The 19,205-nt window shown below is 43.0% G+C and overlaps 1 long non-coding RNA gene across 1 annotated transcript; it reads right to left on the bottom strand.

Moving 5' to 3' along the window:
• Positions 1-1,622: 1,622 nt before the first annotated feature.
• On the bottom strand, positions 1,623-14,252 carry LOC123847370 (uncharacterized). The gene is made up of 3 exons (XR_006791537.3): positions 14,039-14,252; positions 10,955-11,005; positions 1,623-1,867 (listed from the first exon to the last, which is right to left on the bottom strand). It is a non-coding gene; the product is annotated as an uncharacterized LOC123847370 (long non-coding RNA).
• Positions 14,253-19,205: the final 4,953 nt, after the last annotated feature.

Here is a 19,205-nt window from a genome sequence, read left to right on the forward strand (position 1 = left end):
CATGAGCTCACCGGTGTGTGTGCATGTTGGCAGGGGTGAGGGAGAGGAGTGGGGGAACTGGCGCAGGGGTGATCCCCTCCCACTAAACAGCCTCTGGCTGTGGCCCCCCGGAACCCCAGTGGCGGAGCTGTGCCCTGCTGCAGGGGAGGTCTGCCGGCCAACCACGGCACCTTGGTTTCTCCAGGGACTTAGCCTGTGACAGCAGGGCCTGGGGAATGGGATCAAATTTAATCTGGTGCCTGGTGTCCGGGGTTCTCCTTCCCTTTCCAGCAGCCTCTCCAGACGGCCGGCAGCAGAGGAAGGCGAGTGCGCTCTGTCACTGCAGCCCAGCTCGGACAACTCAGGACTGCAGCGTGTGAAGGGCGTAGGGGAGAGGGGTGGGTGCTCGAGAGACGGCAGGTGCACCCTCCCTGTTCCTCAGCACCCCGCTCCTGGCCAGCCGATGCTGGGTGACAGTGGAAGGACCCCACCAGGAAGGTCACTCCCCAGGGGACAGGCCCGCTGCTGCCACCAGACTATGGCAGGAGGGAGCCGTCCTCTCCCACACAGGTACTCGCCTCTCCCCGCAGGACCATTCCAGGGGGAGGCGCCCAACGCGACAGTGGCTGCCCCCCATCCCAACAGGTTACTAACCCATCTGTCCCGGAGGTGGAGAACGAGGCAACTCCTCCCCACGAATGGCCGCATTACCTGACTCAGAGCTCCCCCTTCTGTCACTCCGTCTAAACACCAGTGCTGCCCTCATGTCCAGGTTCAGGTCAAGAGGCAGACATACAAAATTTTTAGCACCTTCAACAATGACAAGAGATAACAGAAAGCATGGCAGAAACGGAGTCTGGCACCTATTTACCAACCCGAGCGAGAAGTATTTATAACTCACCTTCTGAAATGTGCCTCGGGAGGCTGGGAAAACAGGCACACGTGAAAAGCTGCTAGATTCTACTTTAGACTTAAAATGGCAATGAGTTACAGTCAGATATCATGAAGTCAGAAAATGTCAGCCCTTTAAAGTAATGATAATAAGAAAAAAATCTTGAGCATTTCGCATATCTTTCTCCTAACATAATGTGGGATAACAGGGTGGCATCTTTTGAATATGGCTTTCTACACACTTGTTCATTCATTTATTCAATGAACGTGTGTCACACGTTTAAGCTGTGCGGGATTAAGGAGGTAGTGGGAATATAGAGATAAAGGTCTCCCTGCTGCCCTAGAGCAACTCAACCAGGCAACATAGAAGCGAGGGGCTAGAGCCGACTGTGAAACACCCTACTACGGGATATATTCCCGATGCTACGAGAACACAGGGGGAAGTATCAAGTCCTCCCTTGGGGGTTAGGGCATGTTCGGAGAAAGGACCCCACAGCTGAGCCTGGAAGGACCGAACCATGCACAACAGGGGAGGTTGAGGCAGCCCTTAGGCCCTGGGAATAGGAATACCAGACCAAAGGAGGACCCCAGCAGAGCCAATCCCAGGAACCTCAGGGAGCTCTGTTGGATTGCCTGCAGATTGGAGTCTTCAGGGTCCCAAGAGTAGTGTGGCACTCACATGATAGAGTGAGACTCGGCACCACCACTCATTAGCCTTCCCCACCCCCACACACCCTCAACCCTCACCTGCACATGCATCTTGGTATGACTGACGGCTATACCTCTTAGAATGGAGAGGTCTCAACAGGATGCAAAGGTCAAGGTCAGGCAGTCAGCAAATAAGGCAGCTTCCCAGGGGCCAGCCAACATCTCAGAGGAAACCTTGGCCTACCTCCTTCCAGGTCTTCAAGTTTCACTTAGGGGACCTGCTCTGCCCTTTTCAAACTCCACTCCTTCGGTCAGTACCTTTCCATGACAATGTGCTTACTGCGAAACACTGAAGTGAGAAAAACAGGGACAGTGTAGAGAGTCTCATTTTTAATGAAGCTAAATAAATTCAATTTTAAAATGTGCCTTCAATCTTGACAGCATATGTTTCCCGTTCTGAGAGGAGATATGCAGTGTTGCATGTCCTTTATTTTGTAACATGATGGTAATACAGAGGACAGGATTTCTTAAATGCCTTTTCATGAGGAAATTATAATTTGGTAATTTCTGCCAAGCTTTCAGTTTTTCTTTTGAATTGTTATTAGTTGGTGAAATCTCAAAGTCTGGGGATCACTGCGTTGGTCATCTGGAACTAGAGTCATGGACTATCTCTCAATATTCTCTCCTTCTTTGGTCAAAAGTAGAGGAGGCCTCTGACTAAATCGTGAGGTAGCTGGACTATTTCTCAATGTCCTCTCCTTCCTTGGTCAAAAGTAGATGAGGCCTCTGACTAAATCGTGAGCTATCTGAGATGCGTTCACACAGAAGTTTGCCAGGACAGCAAAGGCTAGACTATAGTAACAGAGTAAGCCTAAAATCTCAAAGGCTTAATGAAAAACCAAACTTATTTCTTATTTCTTACATTACACCTCCAACGTGGGTCAGCAGGGGGCTCTACTCCACAGGATCCCTCAGGGCCCCGGGCTGATGGGCAGCGCCACCACTTTGTAGCAGCACGTGGAAAACAGGTGGCCTCTGAAGACAACATGAAACATGAGGAGAGGCCTGGAGAGTCACACGGCAGCTGTGACGGCCAGGCCTAGAAGTGACAAACCTTGTTTCTAACCACATCTCCTTGGTCAGCCATGGAGGCCCAACCTAACCATGAGAGGATTTTCAGTACATGCTAAATGTTTCTGATGAACCCGGACTATAGTGGGAAAAAGACACTGATCAAGTAAATAAGGGCAAGACTGCAAAGCCTTTTGACTTCTAGGTGAAGGAGTTAGTACCCTACCCTAGAGGCATCAGAGAGAACCAAGGAAAAGGCCAATGTTTAAAATGTTGCTTTAGAAAATTTCAGCTAATCCCAGCATGAAAGACGGATTTCAAGAAGGCACAAGAGTGAGGAAGACCAGTTTGGAAGGTGTTCTAACAGTCTTGACATTTGGTAATAAGAGCTGTGTGTTGTACAAGGAGAGTGAAAGTAGAGATGAACATTACATTTTCTGTAGAAGATTAATTACATGGAATGTCAGGATTGGAAATCCAGAGTTTGCAGTCAAGAGGTGATATGTGAAACCACGAGAGCCTGCCGAGAGAGAGAGAGAAGAGGGGTCCACCCAGAGCTTTGCTGCCCCTTGGCAAGCAGGGGCTGATGAAGCATGAGAAGTTGGCTCCCTCGAGGGAGGCGAGTACTGAGCGGGCAAGACTTAGATTTGGGCATTCTCTCTCTCTCTCTCTTTTTTTAAGATTTTATTTATTTATTTGAGAGAGAAAGATAGCATGAAAGGGAGAGCAAGCACAAGTGGAGGGGAAGGGCAGAGGGAGAGGGGATCCCAGGACCCCTGAGCCAAAGGCAGCCACTTAACAGACTGAGCCACCCAGGTGTTCCTGGGCATTCTCTTTCTGGAAATTCCATATGTAATCTTAGGATGAGCAATAAAGGGACTGAAAATTAAAGTCAATATTTTTATTTCTGTATAAATTTGGAGCTTTCTGTATTTTCTAATTTATCTGATACAAAGATATGTTACCTTTATAATAAGATTAGAAACTCCTGTTTTTAGTTTAAAAAGGAAGGGGGAAAAAGTTAAAAGCAAGTTTCCATCTCCATCAACTGTAAAACCAATCATTCTTCCCTGAAACTCACACCCGTTTTAGTCCTGTAACTCTCATCCTGACACACACCTCCTGGGAACCCAGCACCCAAGGGAACTGGATATGATGGGTTTGCATGTGTGAATACATCATAACACACTCACCCAGAGACATAAACACACACAGCATTGTTATGGACAATTCAGTGATTCTGTCAGTCTTTATCAAATCACTCTCTGACCCATACAGTGAATTAGACTTACTATTGAGAATAGAAAACATCACATCCACTGCATGGTCTGAGAAATTTCCCTTTTCTAGTCTTTCCAAACTCTCTCCTTAAGCAACTCACCTCCGATCTTTATTTCATGAAGCTACTCTTTAAATGCCAAGTGCAAAATGTGGGCGCCTGGGTGGCTCAGTTGGTTAAGCGACTGCCTTCGGCTCAGGTCATGATTCCGCAGTCCCGGGATCGAGTCCCGCATCGGGCTCCCTGCTTGGCGGGGAGTCTGCTTCTCCCTCTGACCCTCCCCCCTCTCATGTGCTCTCTGTCTCTCTCATTCTCTCTGTCTCAAATAAATAAATAAAAAATCTTTAAAAAAAATGTGAGCTATGAGGCACAAGACAAATGTAACCTATTCAGAATATAAATGAACAAGCAAAATTCTCTTTCTGATTTAAAAAAAAAAAAAAAAAGCTCAAAGTATGTGCTGTACTGGCAGAGTTAAGAGCCTTGTCTTCATATACAAAGGATGACACCCTATTAAAAACACAGTGTTTTGCTTCATGTTTGACATTCTCAATCCATGGGTCACTTCTGTAGTCTCCGATATCAACACCCATGATAAACGTAAGTGATTTAAAAAAATAAAAAACCAGAACAGATCAGCACAGTGGTGAAAAGTACTGACTTTGGATGTAATCAAATCAAAATGCAAAGCCTGGTTCTGTCACTCAGTCATGAGTGCCTTTGGGCAAGTCACTGAGTTCCCCGTGCCTGTTTCCTAATCTGTGAAATGCCAACAGTGACCCCCACCGCATAGGTCTCCTGCAATTACTGAAAAGAGATAAGCATGTCAGGTCCTTAGCCCCATGCCTCACACATAGTGAGCCCTCCACCGTTGAGGAGCCCTCCTCAGAGTTTCCTTATAGATGAGAAAGTGAAGCCCAAAAGTTTCAGAGACAGGACAGGGCTCAGCACAGGCAAAGCTACCCTTATACGGCCCCGATTCCCTGAAGCTCCCAAAGCTAGCTGGTAGATAATCTCTTTCATGCTGCAAAGAGATTCCATCAGTCTTGGACATGCGGGGTGGGGGATGCACAGTGAGCCTGGAGAGATCAGGGCACCAAGGATCAGCAGCACGGCCAAGACTTCAGCCAACCCTGGCAGAGAAGCCAAGGAGCAAGACGGTTCTAGAGGGGCCATCATCAGCCCCTTGGTGGGATTTGTCCATTGCTCCGGACACGAGAGCTCTGTCATATTGGGGATCCAGCCATTCCAAGGCCATGGCTGAATCTCCAGCTCTTCTTCCTGCTTCTACTTATCCAAGGCTTCCACTGCCTAAGGCTCTGCTCACTGCCTTTGCTCTGCTTCTCTAAACTTCCCAGAAGGGGCTACGGGCATGGCAAGCACCAAAGGCCTCTTATACGTAACTAAAGCACACTCGTTATCTGAGAATATGTCTCTTTTTTCATGGTGGTGGTGGTGCAGGAGCATGGCTAAAATGTTTCTGAAGCTATTGACCTTCAAAGAAAGTCTGAAGTATTCAGATCCATATCACAGGAATACAAGGGATCATAAGGAACTACTATGAACAGTTATACGCCAACAAACTGGACAACCTAGAAGAAATGGATAAATTCCTAGAAACATACAACTTACTAAGACTGAATCATAAAGAAATAGAAACTCATAGCAGACTGATTACTAGTAAAAACCTCCCGACAGACAAAAGTCCAGGACCAGATGGCTTCACTGGTGAATTCTACCAAACAGTTACAGAAAAATTAATACCAATCCTTCTCAAACTCTTCCAAAATACAGAAGAGGAAGGAGCACTTCCAAACTCATTTTGTCTGATACAGAAACCAGACAAGAACACCGTAAGAAAAGAAAATTGTAGGCCACATCCCTGACGAATACGAATGCAAAATTTTTCAACAAAATATTTTCAAACTGAACTTAACAATACATTAAAAGGATCATAGACTATGATCAAGTAGGATTTACTTCAGAGATGCCACGATGTTTCAACATCTACATATCAATTAATGTGATACACCACATTAACAAAACGAAAGATAAACATCATAGGGGGAGACAAACCATGAGAGACTATGGACTCTGAGAAACAAACTGAGGGTTCTAGAGGGGAGGGGTGTGGGAGGATGGGTTAGCCTGGTGATGGGTATTAAAGAGGGCACATACTGCATGGAGCACTGGGTGTTATACACAAACAATGAATCATGGAACACTACATCAAAAACTAATGATGTAATGTGTGGTGATTAGCATAACATAATAATTAAAAAAAGAATCACTAAAAAGAATCATGTAAATATTCTCATTTTATAAAATACAGAAGTTAATATTGGAAATGCTTAGTCTTCGAATATTTGATTGAATGGTGGAAGTGATTATATTGAGTGTGAATTTTAGACATTATTTAATTTTTGGTTTTATGTGGTACTATTACTAATAAAGAGATATTTGTATATAAAAAAATCATAGGACCATCTCAATGGATGCAGAAATAGCATGTGACAAAATTCAACATCCTTTCATGATAAAAACTTTCAATAAAGTGGGAATAGAGGCACCTCAGCATAATAAAGGCCATATATGACAAGCCCAGAGTTAACATACTCAGTGATGAAATACTGAAAACTTTTCCTGTAAGATCAAAAACAAGACAAAGGTGCCCACTCTCACCACTTTTATTCACCACAGAATTAGAATAATTAGGCAAGGAAAAGAAATAATCCAAATCAGAAAGGAAGAAGTAAAATTGTCTCTACTTGCAGATGATGTGATATTACATATAGAAAAATCTAAGGACTCCATCAAAACTCTGTTAGAACTGACAAATGATTTCAGTAAAGTTGCAGGACACAAAATCAATACACAAAAATCCGTTCCATTTCTATATACCAACAATGAACTATCAGAAAGAAATTAAGAAATCAATCCCATTTACAATAGCATCAACAAGAATAAGGAACAAATGTAACCAAGGAGGTGAAAGATGTGTACACTGAAAACTAAAGACACTGATGAAAGAAACTAAAAGGGACACAAATATATGGAAATATATTCTGCGTTCATGGATTAGAAAACTTAATATTGTTAAAATGTTTATACTGCCCAAAGCAGTCTATGGGTCCAATGCAATCCCTATAAAAATTCTAATGGCATTTTTCACAGTTTTTTTTTTTAAATCCTAAAATCTGTATGGAACCACAGAAGGCCCCAAATTACCAAAGCAATCTTCTGAAAGAACAAAGCTAGAGGCAGCACATTTCCTGATCTCAAACTATATTACAAAGCCATGGTAACCAAAAGAGTATGGTATTGGCATAAAAACAAACACAGAAATTAATGGAGCAGTATAGAAAGCTCAGAAATAAATCCATGCATGTATAGTCAATCAATTTCAACAGAATAGCCATCAATATACAATAGGGAAAAGATGGTATGTTCAGTAAATGGACCGCTATGTGCAAAAGAATGAAGCTGGACCCCTATCTCACACCATACACAAAAATCAACTCAAAATGGATTAAACACTGTAACCTAAGACCAGAAAATGTAAAACTCCTACAAGAAAACAGAGAGTAAGCTCCTTGACATTGGTCTTGGCAATGATTTTTTTGTTGTTGTTTTGACATGAAAAGTAAAGTCAACAAAAGCAAAAATAAACAATTGGGACTACATCAAACTAAAAAGCTTCTGCACAACAAAGAAAACCAAAGCAAAATGAAAAGGCAGCCTACGGAATGGGAGGAAATATTTGCAAATCATGTATCTGATAAGGGGTTAATCTCCAAAATATGCAAGGAACCCATATAACTTAATGTAAAAAAATAAACAACCCAATTAAAAAATGGGAAAAGAGTCTAAATGGACATTTTCCTGAAGACATACAAATAGCCAACAAATACATGTGAAGGTGCTTAACATCACCACCTCAGGAAAATGACAATCAAAACCAAGATGAGGTTATCACTTCACACTTGTTAGGATATCTATTATAAAAAAGACAAAAAAATTATAAGTGCTGGTGAGGATATAGGGAAAAGGAAATCCTTTACATGTTGGTGAGAAAGTAAATTGGTACAGCCAGTATGGAAGTTCCTCAAGAAATTAAAAACAGAACTGCCATATGATCCAACAATCCCACTTCTGGATTGTCCAAAGGAAAGGAACACATCATCTCCAAGAGACATCTGTCCTCCTATGTTCATAGCAGCATTATTCACAATACCCAAGAAACGGAAGCAACCTAAGTGTACGTAGACAGATGAATAAAGAAAATGGACACACACACAACAGAATATTATTCAGCCTTAAAAAAAGGAAATCATGGGGCGCCTGGGTGGCTCAGTTGTTAAGCGTCTGCCTTCGGCTCAGGTCATGATCCCAGGGTCTGGGGATCAAGCCCCACGTCAGGTTCCCTGCTCAGTGGGGAGCCTGCTTCTCCCTCTCCTTCTGCCCTCCCCCGCCCACGCTCGTGCTTGCTCCCTCGCTCTCTCTTTCATGTTTTCTCTCTCAAATAAATAAAACCCTAAAAAAAAATAAATAAATAAACCATTCACTGACTTTTTTTTTTTTTTACAATAGGAAAGGTGATGGACTGAAAATTTCTGAAACATAAAATAATAGTAACTATATGATTCTAGGCAGTGAGCAATACCACTTAGGAAATTTTGAAAGTTTTCCATCCTCCCAGTCTTCACGGGGCCCTGATTCCCTTTGACTATCTCCAAAAGACATTTGATTTTTTCCAGTTTCAAGAAGATAGTCCATGTAAACTTTTATTCAATAAAGTGAGTTAGAGAGCATTTCTAATCCGATGAAAATCCACACGGGCCATCTCAGAAGGTAGGAACTGGGGTGTGATTTAATAAGGGGACACGCAATCCACTGTATGGCGCCTGGATTACAGGAAGATGGTGAACCAAAGCCGGACCTGGGCAGGAGCTCAGTGAATATTTTCAGGAGCGTGGCTTGGCCAAGGGGTGAACACACAAGTCCAGAACCCAGAAAAAGAGGTCAGGCCGAGTCACCAGGTATTGGCAAGCAGATGGGGCACAAGCCACGTGCCACGAGACGGGGATGACAGCAGGGATGTACTCAGAGTTGCTGCACAGGCTGCCATCTGTGGGCCTGGGGGCCAGGCGGCACTCCCTCAGCCGGATGCAGCCTCTCCTAAACAATTCACCCTCCTGGGCTCTGAATTCCTGGCCTACCAACTGATCTGCTGCCAGTTTATTCAAATGCTCAGGTGAAATTCCACCTGGAGAAGAGGCAGGGGCATAGGCATTCTGATCCCTGGAAAGAGATCAATATTTGGGAAGCACTGAAAAATGTTAGCTGTGAAAGAACTTCAGAATCGGCACCAAGAAATCTCTATTTCCCCATCGTTGTTTCTCTTCGTGCTCTGTCCAGAATGCCTATTGATTTCAGAAGCAGCTCTGAGCTTTGGGAAACAATTTGGAGGAAGACGAACACCACCACAAAATCTGACTCTGAACTCCAAACTGTTCTCCTACAAACACTTGGTGCACCTGATTTCCTCCATGACATAATCTCTCCTAATCCAATTTGAAATCATGGTTTCTGTTCACTTTTCAAGAACTGTGTAAAAATAAACATTTCAGCGGACGTGACTGTATATGAGCTTTGGCAACCCTGCTTCTTGACAGAGCTGTTTCGCCGCCTTCCACGGTCTGGCTTTCTCACCATAGAACCCTTTGCAGTATTGCACTGGACAAACAGGAAGTAGAAGGTGCATCCCGGCCCGTACCCGGGAGGGGACCACTTACAAAGTCACTGTGCTAGCCTGCAGTGAGAGAGCAATGTTAATTACCTTGCTCCTGGCATGGAAAATACTAAAATGACCCGCACGATGAAGATGTCAAACTGTCTTTTTTAATCCGACACCTGCACTGGGAAATGCTAGGAATCCATGACACTTACAATTAAATACCTAAGATTACCAAACACAAGTTCAGACAGGGCTAATTTAGAAATGATTGTCAAGACTCACTGAGCACAGTCATAATTCGGGAGGAAAAAAAAAGGTTTAAAACAGAAAAAAGTCCCACAGAGGGATTATGTACATGGTTTCCCCATTTGGAAGCTGAATTGAAAGTCAAAGACACTTTATTTAGACTAAAACTCACAAAGATTAAAAGATAACTGGGATTAAGAAGAATCTGTGGTACCGAACTATTCCCAGGGAAGAGGTGCTATTTCTATGAAGGAGAAGCAGAAAAATCTAAATACTAGATCTCCTTTCTTTCCTATGTTTTGGTAAAGAACAAAGAATTCACCTCCAAAGTTTTGTGTCAAAGTGGAATTTTTGCTTGACACTCATGTTGACATTTTTCCCACATGGAATAAAACAGACAGGAAATAGTGAAAGATGAAAGTGCCAGACCATGAGGAAACCAAGATCTGTCCTAAGACCTACTCAAACTCGAGAAGCCTTGAGTATATCCCAAGTCATCCTTTATAAGAGAAAAAAAAGAAAAAGAAAAAACTCAGAGAAGCACTTTTTATCTCTTATAATTTATAGGAGACACTTGATCCTCAATATCTTACCTGGCTAAGTGAAAATTCTGTGACCCGTTTCAAGAGACTGTCTATAGGAAATATTAGTAATCACAATATGGGCAAAGAAAGGATTTTTGAACAAGATATAACTGATGGAAACCAAAGCTACTGGAAAAGAGGGAAAATTAATTTAAGAACATTGCATGCAGCATAATGACAAACTAAAACCTGGCCAAGATCAGATAAATTTTCTTCGGGGAGAAAAAAAAAGACCTACGTATTAAATCATAAAGTTGAGTTTTTAGTTCAGTAGCTCGTGTTTGGACAACAGCAAGTTCAGGCTCATTACAAAGGTGGGTGTGGTGCTGAAGCCAGGTTGGTGGCGGGGGGGGGGGCACTTAGAACATGAAACCACTTGGCATCTGTTAACCAATGACAGGTCCATAAACGCCTAGGAAAACAAACAGGCTGGGCGGCGTGACAGGTGCGATAGGCCAGCCTTGTTTTTGAGAGTTTTACATGCAAAATCCCAACAAGGAAACAAAAACCTGGACCCACCTGCCCTCCAGAGAGGCTTTCTTCTTCTTCTTCACAGAACGGGGGACCTGACTTGGGAGAGAGGGACACTCGAAGGTTGGAGTCCTGGCAGCCAGGCTGCTCCTTCCCCGAGACAAACCATTAAAATGGAGTTGCCACTTGTTTCTGACATTCCCGTGACCACTTTAAAGAGACAATCTCTCAGTTTCAATCCTCAGATTACCAGCTCAAATGTCATAAAGGCAGAGCGTGCCTGGGGCAGAACTGTAAAGTGGGCCAAGTGTGTTTCTTGGGTGGCCCCAGCTGTCTCTACTGGAGCTGTTTCAGGAGCTTTCCTTCCTCTCTGCCTCCCTATGTGTTGGGGTCTGCATGTGACTCCCAGGATGGTGGTGATACACTCATGGGTATGGATGTCCAGGTCTGCTGCCGGGGCTAGGGCCCTGCTCTGCAGGTGCAGGTGGAGAGCTCATCTGGAGAAAGAGTGATCTTGGGGGTCAGTCATCAGGGGAGGGAGCCCACCTTCTAACTCTGGACCTGGAATTCGGAGGGAGAGCCTCAGATAGGACAGAGAAAGGGACCCTGGTTCTCTGGGCCAGGGATCTTGCTGGATATGCTCTCTGAAGACAAGCCAAGAGCTGGAACTAAAGAACCCAGACAGGGTGACCCAGTTTAAGCCAGGTCTTTGGAGCTGGAAAATAAATTGCTCAGCCTTTGAAAGCAGGGCTGTTCTAATGCTCCTATGTACTTTGCTTTCTTTTCCATCTGATTCACCTTTTGACGGTGTTTGAAGGGCCCCAGCCTACCATAGCTGCATTAAGGGGAACACAGGGAAGGCAATGGTGTCCAGGCTAGGGCAAGGACTTTTTTTTTTTTTTTTAAGATTTTATTTATTTATTTGACAGAGAGATAGAGAGAGAGAGAACAAGTAGGCAGAGAGTCAGGCAGAGGGAGAGGGAGAAGCAGGCTCCCCGCCGAGCAGGGAGCCCGATGAGGGGCTCGATCCCAGGACCCTGGGATCATGACCTGAGCTGAAGGCAGCCGCTTAACCGTAGGGCAAGGACTTTTAAGTATGTACAACACACCTGTGCAGCCAGGCACAGCGGCAGAGCTCCATGAAATAAAAGAATCCCAGCAGAAGTCGAATCCTTTGGGAAGGGGGCCCAGCTATCCCTCTCTGTACAGAGATCCTCCTTCTGGGCCCAAGCCTTGATTCTGGATTGGGATTCTGATTCTTGGCTCTGGATTTGGTTTTATTAGGGGTGTGGTGATCTTACATTTCAGGCTCTTTCCCCTACCTCTTAACAAAACTTTCTCCTAAGAAAAGAATCAGAACTATTTATTCAGCAAACACTGAGTACCAGGCTCCAGGTAATGTTCTGGAGGCTATAACACAGTGGTACTTCAATCCTGGTCATCGGGAGCCGAGACTCCCACGGGTGAGTGCTACCTCCCCAAGCTCGTTCTAGTCTCAGCCTCATCTCTGATTCTGAATGGAAACATTTTATCCTTCCTTATGGGAATATCTGATGTCAGCAGCAGTTTGGCGTCAGTTTTCTGGACCTTTAGATCTTTGCAAGGCCAATTTTGGGCGCAGATCCGGGCTGACCATATTCCTGTTCACTGCTCTACAACACTGATCAAATGATAGTATTTAGCACATGACCAGGCGACTTGATCTGTTTCCCTGTGAGTAATTAACAGGCAGGAACTTGCTGCGCCCCGACTGCCAGGCTCTTCACTGCACTAAGTTAAATCTCCTAACAACTGTTCTAACAATATCTTGCCCACTAACAAATTGACACAGTGCACACAACAGATTGGGGGTAATAAATTATATTAAATTACAATGACTTCCCTAGCCTTTGGTAAGATAAATATGCTAATAAAGTCTTATTCTGAAAGACTGAGCTAAAAAGTAATTGTTTCCCTCTAGCACTCCCTCTGAAAGGCAACACCCAGACTGGAATTGAAAAGGCAGAACTTGGAAATAAAACACAAAGGTCTCGTCGCCATGGATACGCACCGGGAACCAGGATATCCCATCCTCCTGTGAGGAAAGTCTCAGCCTCCCGGTCTTCCTATGTATCCCAGCCCCAGGGCCATCTCAGCCTTGGGCTCCGTGCCCAGGCTACTGATATTTCCGGGCTTACGAAACCTGCAAAATTAAAGGAGGGACGCCTGGGTGGCTCAGTCGGTTAAGCGTCTGCTTTCAGCTCAAGTCATGATTCCAGGGTCCTGGGATCGAGTCCCGCATTGGCCTCCCTGCTGAGTGCTTCTCTCCCTGCTTGTGCTCTCTCTCTCTGACAAATAAATAAGATCTTAAAAAAAATTAAAGGAAAAATTCACTGCCTTAAAAATACGAAAAGAAAACGATATAACTGAAATGAATTCGGGTTCAATTATACCTCTACGGTATTAGTTGCTAATACCATACACAATAGCACCGACTGGGGGGCTTACACCGCAGAGGTGCATTTCTCTCCCAGCTCTGGAGGCTGGAAGTCTGAGATGGAGATGTTCGCAGGTTTGGCTTCTCCTGAGGCCTCACTCCTTGCCTTGCAGATGGTCATCTTCTCCCTAGGTCTCCACAGCCATTTTCTCTGTGTGTGTTTGTGTCCTGATCTCTTCTTTTTATAGGGACACCAGTCACATGAGATTATATGGCCCATCCATATATAACCTCATTTTACCTCCATGACCTCCTTAAAGGCCCAACCTCCAAAGACAGTCCCATGCTGAGGTCCCGGGTGTTGGAGCTTCAATATATGAACTTTGGGGAGACATGATTTGGTCCCTAAGATTTATAAAATACATTAAGTCCATGTGATTATTAAATTTAGAGTTCACAAATGTTTTTATTTACTTGAAACCATTTGGAGGTTAAAAGTTCTTACTTTAAAGGATTCTTGGGTGTTCTCAGATTCTTTAAAAATCATGCCCAACTGTAAATCTGATAAATTACTTTAGGGAAATATTCACGGAAGCAATTTGATTTTCTAGCCCACAGTGCTCTTCCAAACTCCCCCTCGTGAAATCCGCCTGCCTGTCTGACACTTGGATGTCTGCATGACATCTCAACCTCAGCGGGTACAATCCCCTCCATACCTGCTCGGCATGCAACGTCTCCTCGTCCTGATGGCGGCCACATAAGTTGCTCCGGTCAAAAACCAGGAAGTCCAATTCTGGATCCTGAATTTTTCTCTGAACCCAAATCTGATGTATAAGGAAAACCCGTGGGCCCCGAAGTCAAAATACATTGACATCTGCACATCTGTCACCACCTCCGCTGTGTTGGAGTCATTGCTGTCTGCTGCCTGATTATGGCTTCGGTCTCCTTGTGGTCTCTCTGTCCTTACCCTTGACCCTGTATGGTCTATTCTCAAAATAGCAGCCAGAGCAGTCCAGGCAAATGTAAGCCAGGCCATGTCAAAGCCTGTAATGCTCTTCCATTTCACTCAGAGTAGAAGTCAAGCTCCAAAGCCCAGTGTTCTAGCTTCCTGCTCCCTCTCGGAGCTCATCGGTAGCCCACGCTGCCCCTGCCCAGTCACAAGGGCCTCCTTGCTCTTTCTCCATGTCGGGGAGCTCATGCCGTGGCAATTCCCTCTGCTGCGAACAGCTTTCCCCTAGATGGAGCAAGGCAGACTCCCTGACCCCCTTCCAGTCTTAGCTCAGCTCTAACCTTCACTAATGCTTATTTTGACCACCACATTGTGACTGGTAACCTGTCACCATCCCCTCCCTGAGCAATCCAGAGCTCCCGTACCCCAATCTGCTCTGCCTTCCTCTTCCTGCCTCTAACATACCACCTGCTTGTTATGCTTATTGCTGGTGCTTCCCCTAGCCGCCCACTCCCCGCTCCAGGTAGCCTCCATGTTTTGTTCACAAATGTCTCCCCCTTACCTGGGCTCAAGTCTGCCACACAGTTGGCACTGAGTAAATATCTGTTGAATGAATGAGCAGATCGGTGAATGAAAAGTACAAAATTCTCTTCAACAATCAAAAAGTGGGATTTAATGTAGGATATGGAGGAATTCATGTTTTTTAAATAAAATTTATGTTTGCTACAGATCCTTACAAACTAGTGTACCATTTTCTGATTGCTAAGATAACTGTTCACCTTCTTCCTATTTCTCCACCTAAACAACTCCAGGGTTCATGTCTCTTCTTTGGGATCAGGTATTTTCTGGACAATCTCTAAAAGAAAACAACTTTCCACAAACTATCCTTCTGGAGCCGGACAGCCTGGATTTGTACCGTGGCTTCATTTCCCTCATGTGCACAAGGTAGTAGTAGCTATCCCCTGTGGCCATGGGAGGATTAAAGGAATTAATTAATGCAAATTCCCTAGAACAGTGCCAAGCATATAATAAGAGCTATCTAAGTCTTAGTTATTTTTCTTCTCAATATTATTGTACCATGAAGAAATTGGTTTGTGAGATATAACACTGTATTACTTTACCTTGGTTTTAAATTGTATTGATCAACATAACCAAAAAATAAAGCAAAAAACAAAAATCAAAGTTCTGTCTATCTGCATCACACAAAATATCCGGACAGGTTTTCACCAAATGTGAAATGATCTGACTTAAATATAGACTCAGTGGCATGGCAAAAATTCGCTTTGGAAAAACGCCAAAGGAAACTTCAAAATGATAGGAAGTCTTTGTCCAGAACGGCATAGACTCCAGGATAACAAAAGTCTCATTGAACTGAAAATTAAGAGAGACGTGCTATAAATATTAAGATGCCACTGACAGAGAAAGTCAGAGACATTATGAATAGAAGCCCTAAACTGCGAGTCACAAGGGCAAACACTCCTAACTGCAGATATTGAGTTGCTTTCCAGCTACTTTTCCCATGAGTGACTCCATGCAGGCTGATCCAGGTGAGACAGAAGGACCTATTAAATAATGGGTAATGCTCCTGCAAAGCAATTCCAGGGAGATCATGTAGCAAGTAAAAATAAATCAGTCCCTTTAGAGAAAAAAAAAAGTGAAATGATTCATTCAACATGAAGTCTGAGGAGACTTAAGCAGATTGGTGAAGCACAGGCTTTTGGGATCTAAGGTCAACTCGCAAGTAGGGGAGCGATTTATAACAGAATTTTAAAATTATAAGTGACTTTAAAAATGATCATTTTGCAGTTGAGAAAAATTAAGAAATTGAGAGGTTAAGTCCATGGCAAAGAGAAAAAAAAAAAAAAGATCTTCTGTCTCTTGAGAGACCCTATAATGTAAGGATAATAAAAGATTAAAAACATATTAGTCTACAATGTCAAAGAGAGTAGAGAGGGGCTATCTGTAGATGAGTGATTTCAACAAAATTCTGTTAAGGCAGCCAGCCAGTGGAGAAGTGGTGAAGGAAGCCTGCAAGGTGGAAGGAGGGGCGAGGTGCTCACTCAGGGGCATTTGCCTCAGAGGGGGAGGTAGCTTGCCCTGCAGGACTCCTCAGAGGCTTAGGGATTAGAGACTCCAGTGTGACAAAAAGTAGGAGTGAAACTTGAAGCTGAAAACAAGTGGATTCTTTAAAGATAAGTAAATTAAGCAATCGATGTCCCAAGCCTATTACATGGAATGCTATTACTTAAGCATTCCAAAGCTGACAAATCAGGTTCCTTTTTTAGAAAAGTGAGTCGCCACCTCCACATTCTGACTTTGGTCGACTCCCAGGACAACAGCCGCCTCCCTGCCTGGTGGTCCTAAAACGAAACCTTACCCCAATCTACAAAGCTCCCAATCTACTTTTAGACTCTTACTCTTAAATATGAATGGCCAACCTGGGATCGATAAAAAGTTTGAAAAGGACAGTTCATGATAAACAGACAGAAAACATGATCCCAAAAGGAAGGGATAATGTGGGGAGTAGAAAGGAACTAAATAAACACAAAAACTCTGGCATTCTCAAAGAAATTGAATAATTACATTACATCTATAAAATGAAAGCAGAATGTTTTGATAAATGAATGGGTATGAAACAAGATAAAAAAAAGGTCTTACAAATTAAAAAACAAGACCCAAGAGGAAATAAGTCAATAGAGTCATTGGAAAAAGGATTAAGAAAATCTCTTAAAAAATAAAACCGATTGACAATGGTATGAGAGAAGTAATACATGATGTCCTATGTCTAACACATAAGGGCTTCGGGAAGAAAGACTAGAGAAAATGGAGGGCTGAAAATTAGCAAAGATATCATACAGGAAAAATTATGAGTTGAAAAATACAAGTCTCCACATTTAAAGAGCTCACTTTAATAAATGAACAAATGAAGAAATGAAGAAAGATCTGTGTCCAGCACATCATAATGAAATTTCAGAATACTGTGAATAATAAAAGAATCTTATAACTCTTGAGAGAAAAATCAAGTAACGTACAAAATATCAAAAATCAAAAGCTACACTGCAGACAAAGGAAAAGCATATTTAATCTGGATCAAGGCAAATTAGTAGTTTTCAGGTTGAATTAAAACATTTTCAGCATTACCTGAAGTTACGCTAAAGTTAAACAAAGAACTGAAAAAGAAAAGGCAAAGGGAAACAGGTTCAGTCAAGGTGTGGAGGGAGGTAGGTTAAGGGAATTTCCCTGTAGCAGAGAAATTAACCTAGCTTGGACCAGGAGAATGAGGGCTGTGAAGGAAAGGTTTCTTTGGAGAATGTGGGGCACAATAGAACACCTAATGTTTGAGAGCATTTGAAAAACTTGAGAACATAATAAAGGAAAGCAATGCAAAATAATAACTAGAAACTCCAGGATAAACAAAAGGCCATGTATAAAAAGAAATCTTGTATGTGACTTTGTGACTATAAAAATTGTGGTAAAATGCACATAACATAAAATTCACCATTTTAACCATAATACATCGGCATTTGGTATATTCACACTGTTGTACATGCCATCACCTCAATCTACAGCTGACCCTCAAACAACATGGGTTTGAACTGTGTGGATCCACTTACATGTGGATTGTTTTCAATACAGTACAGTACTATAAATGTATTTTCTCTTCTTTTTTTTTTTTTAAAGATTTTATTTATTTATTTGAGAGAGAGAGAATGAGAGACAGAGAGCACGAGAGGGAGGAGGGTCAGAGGGAGAAGCAGACTCCCCGCTGAGCAGGGAGCCCAATGTGGGACTTGATCCTGGGACTCCAGGATCGTGACCCGAGCCAAAGGCAGTCGCTTAACCAACTGAGCCACCCAGGCGCCCTGTATTTTCCCTTCTTTATGATCTTTTTTTTTAAGTTGCTTTTTTTTAAGATTTATTTATTTGGCAGAGAGAGAGAGAGCACAAACAGGGGGAGCAGCAGAGGCAGAGGGAGAAGCAGGCTCCCCATGGAGCAGGGCTCAATCCCAGGACCCAGGCATCATGACCTGAGCCGAAGGCAGACACTTAACAAACTGAGCCACCCAGGCGCTCTTCCTTATGATCTTCTTAATAACGTTTTCTTTTTGCTAGCTTACTTTATCGTAAGAATACAGTATAAATACCTATAACATATAAAATACGTGCTAAACTACTATTAACGTTACTGGTAAGACTTCAGGATAACAGTAGACTATTAGTAGTTAAGTTTTGGGGGGGGTCAAAAGTTATACATGACTTTTCAACTGTGTGTGGGATCAACGCCCCTAACCCATGCATTGTTCAAGGGTCAACTGTAGAAATAGAAAACCCCATGGCCATTAAGTAGTCAGCCCAACTCTCATCCTTCTTTTCCCTGGCAACCACTTTTCTGCTTTCTGTCTCTATGGATTTACCTATTCTGGATATTTCATAAAAATGGAATTATACAATATATGGTCTTTTATGTATGACTTCTTTCACTTAGCGTACTGTTTTCAAAGCTCATCCACTTTGTACCATGTATTCGTACTTCATTTCTTTTTATGGATGAATAGTATTCCATTGTATAGAAACACATGTTTACCACTTGATGGTCATTTGGGTTGCTTCCACTCTTTGGCTATTGTGAAGAGTGCTGCTATAAACATTCATGTCCAAGTATCTGTTTGAGTCTCTGCTTTCAATTGTTTGGGGTATATACCTGGGAATGGAATTGCTAGATGATAATGGCAATTCTATGTTTAAATTTTTTGAGTATGTACCAAGACATTTTTCACAGTAGTTGCACCATTTTCTATTCCCACCTACAGGGACAAGTGCTCCAATTTCTCCACATCCTTACCAACACTTGTTATTTTTCCATTTTTAAAATAATAGACATTCTAATGAATTTGAAGTACTATCTCATTGTGGTTTTGACTTTCGTTTTCCTA

Source organism: Mirounga angustirostris, unplaced genomic scaffold, assembly GCF_029215605.1.
Source record: "Mirounga angustirostris isolate CCGP_5_RB_7025 unplaced genomic scaffold, mMirAng1.0.hap1 SCAF_2, whole genome shotgun sequence".
Lineage (NCBI taxonomy): Eukaryota > Metazoa > Chordata > Mammalia > Carnivora > Phocidae > Mirounga > Mirounga angustirostris.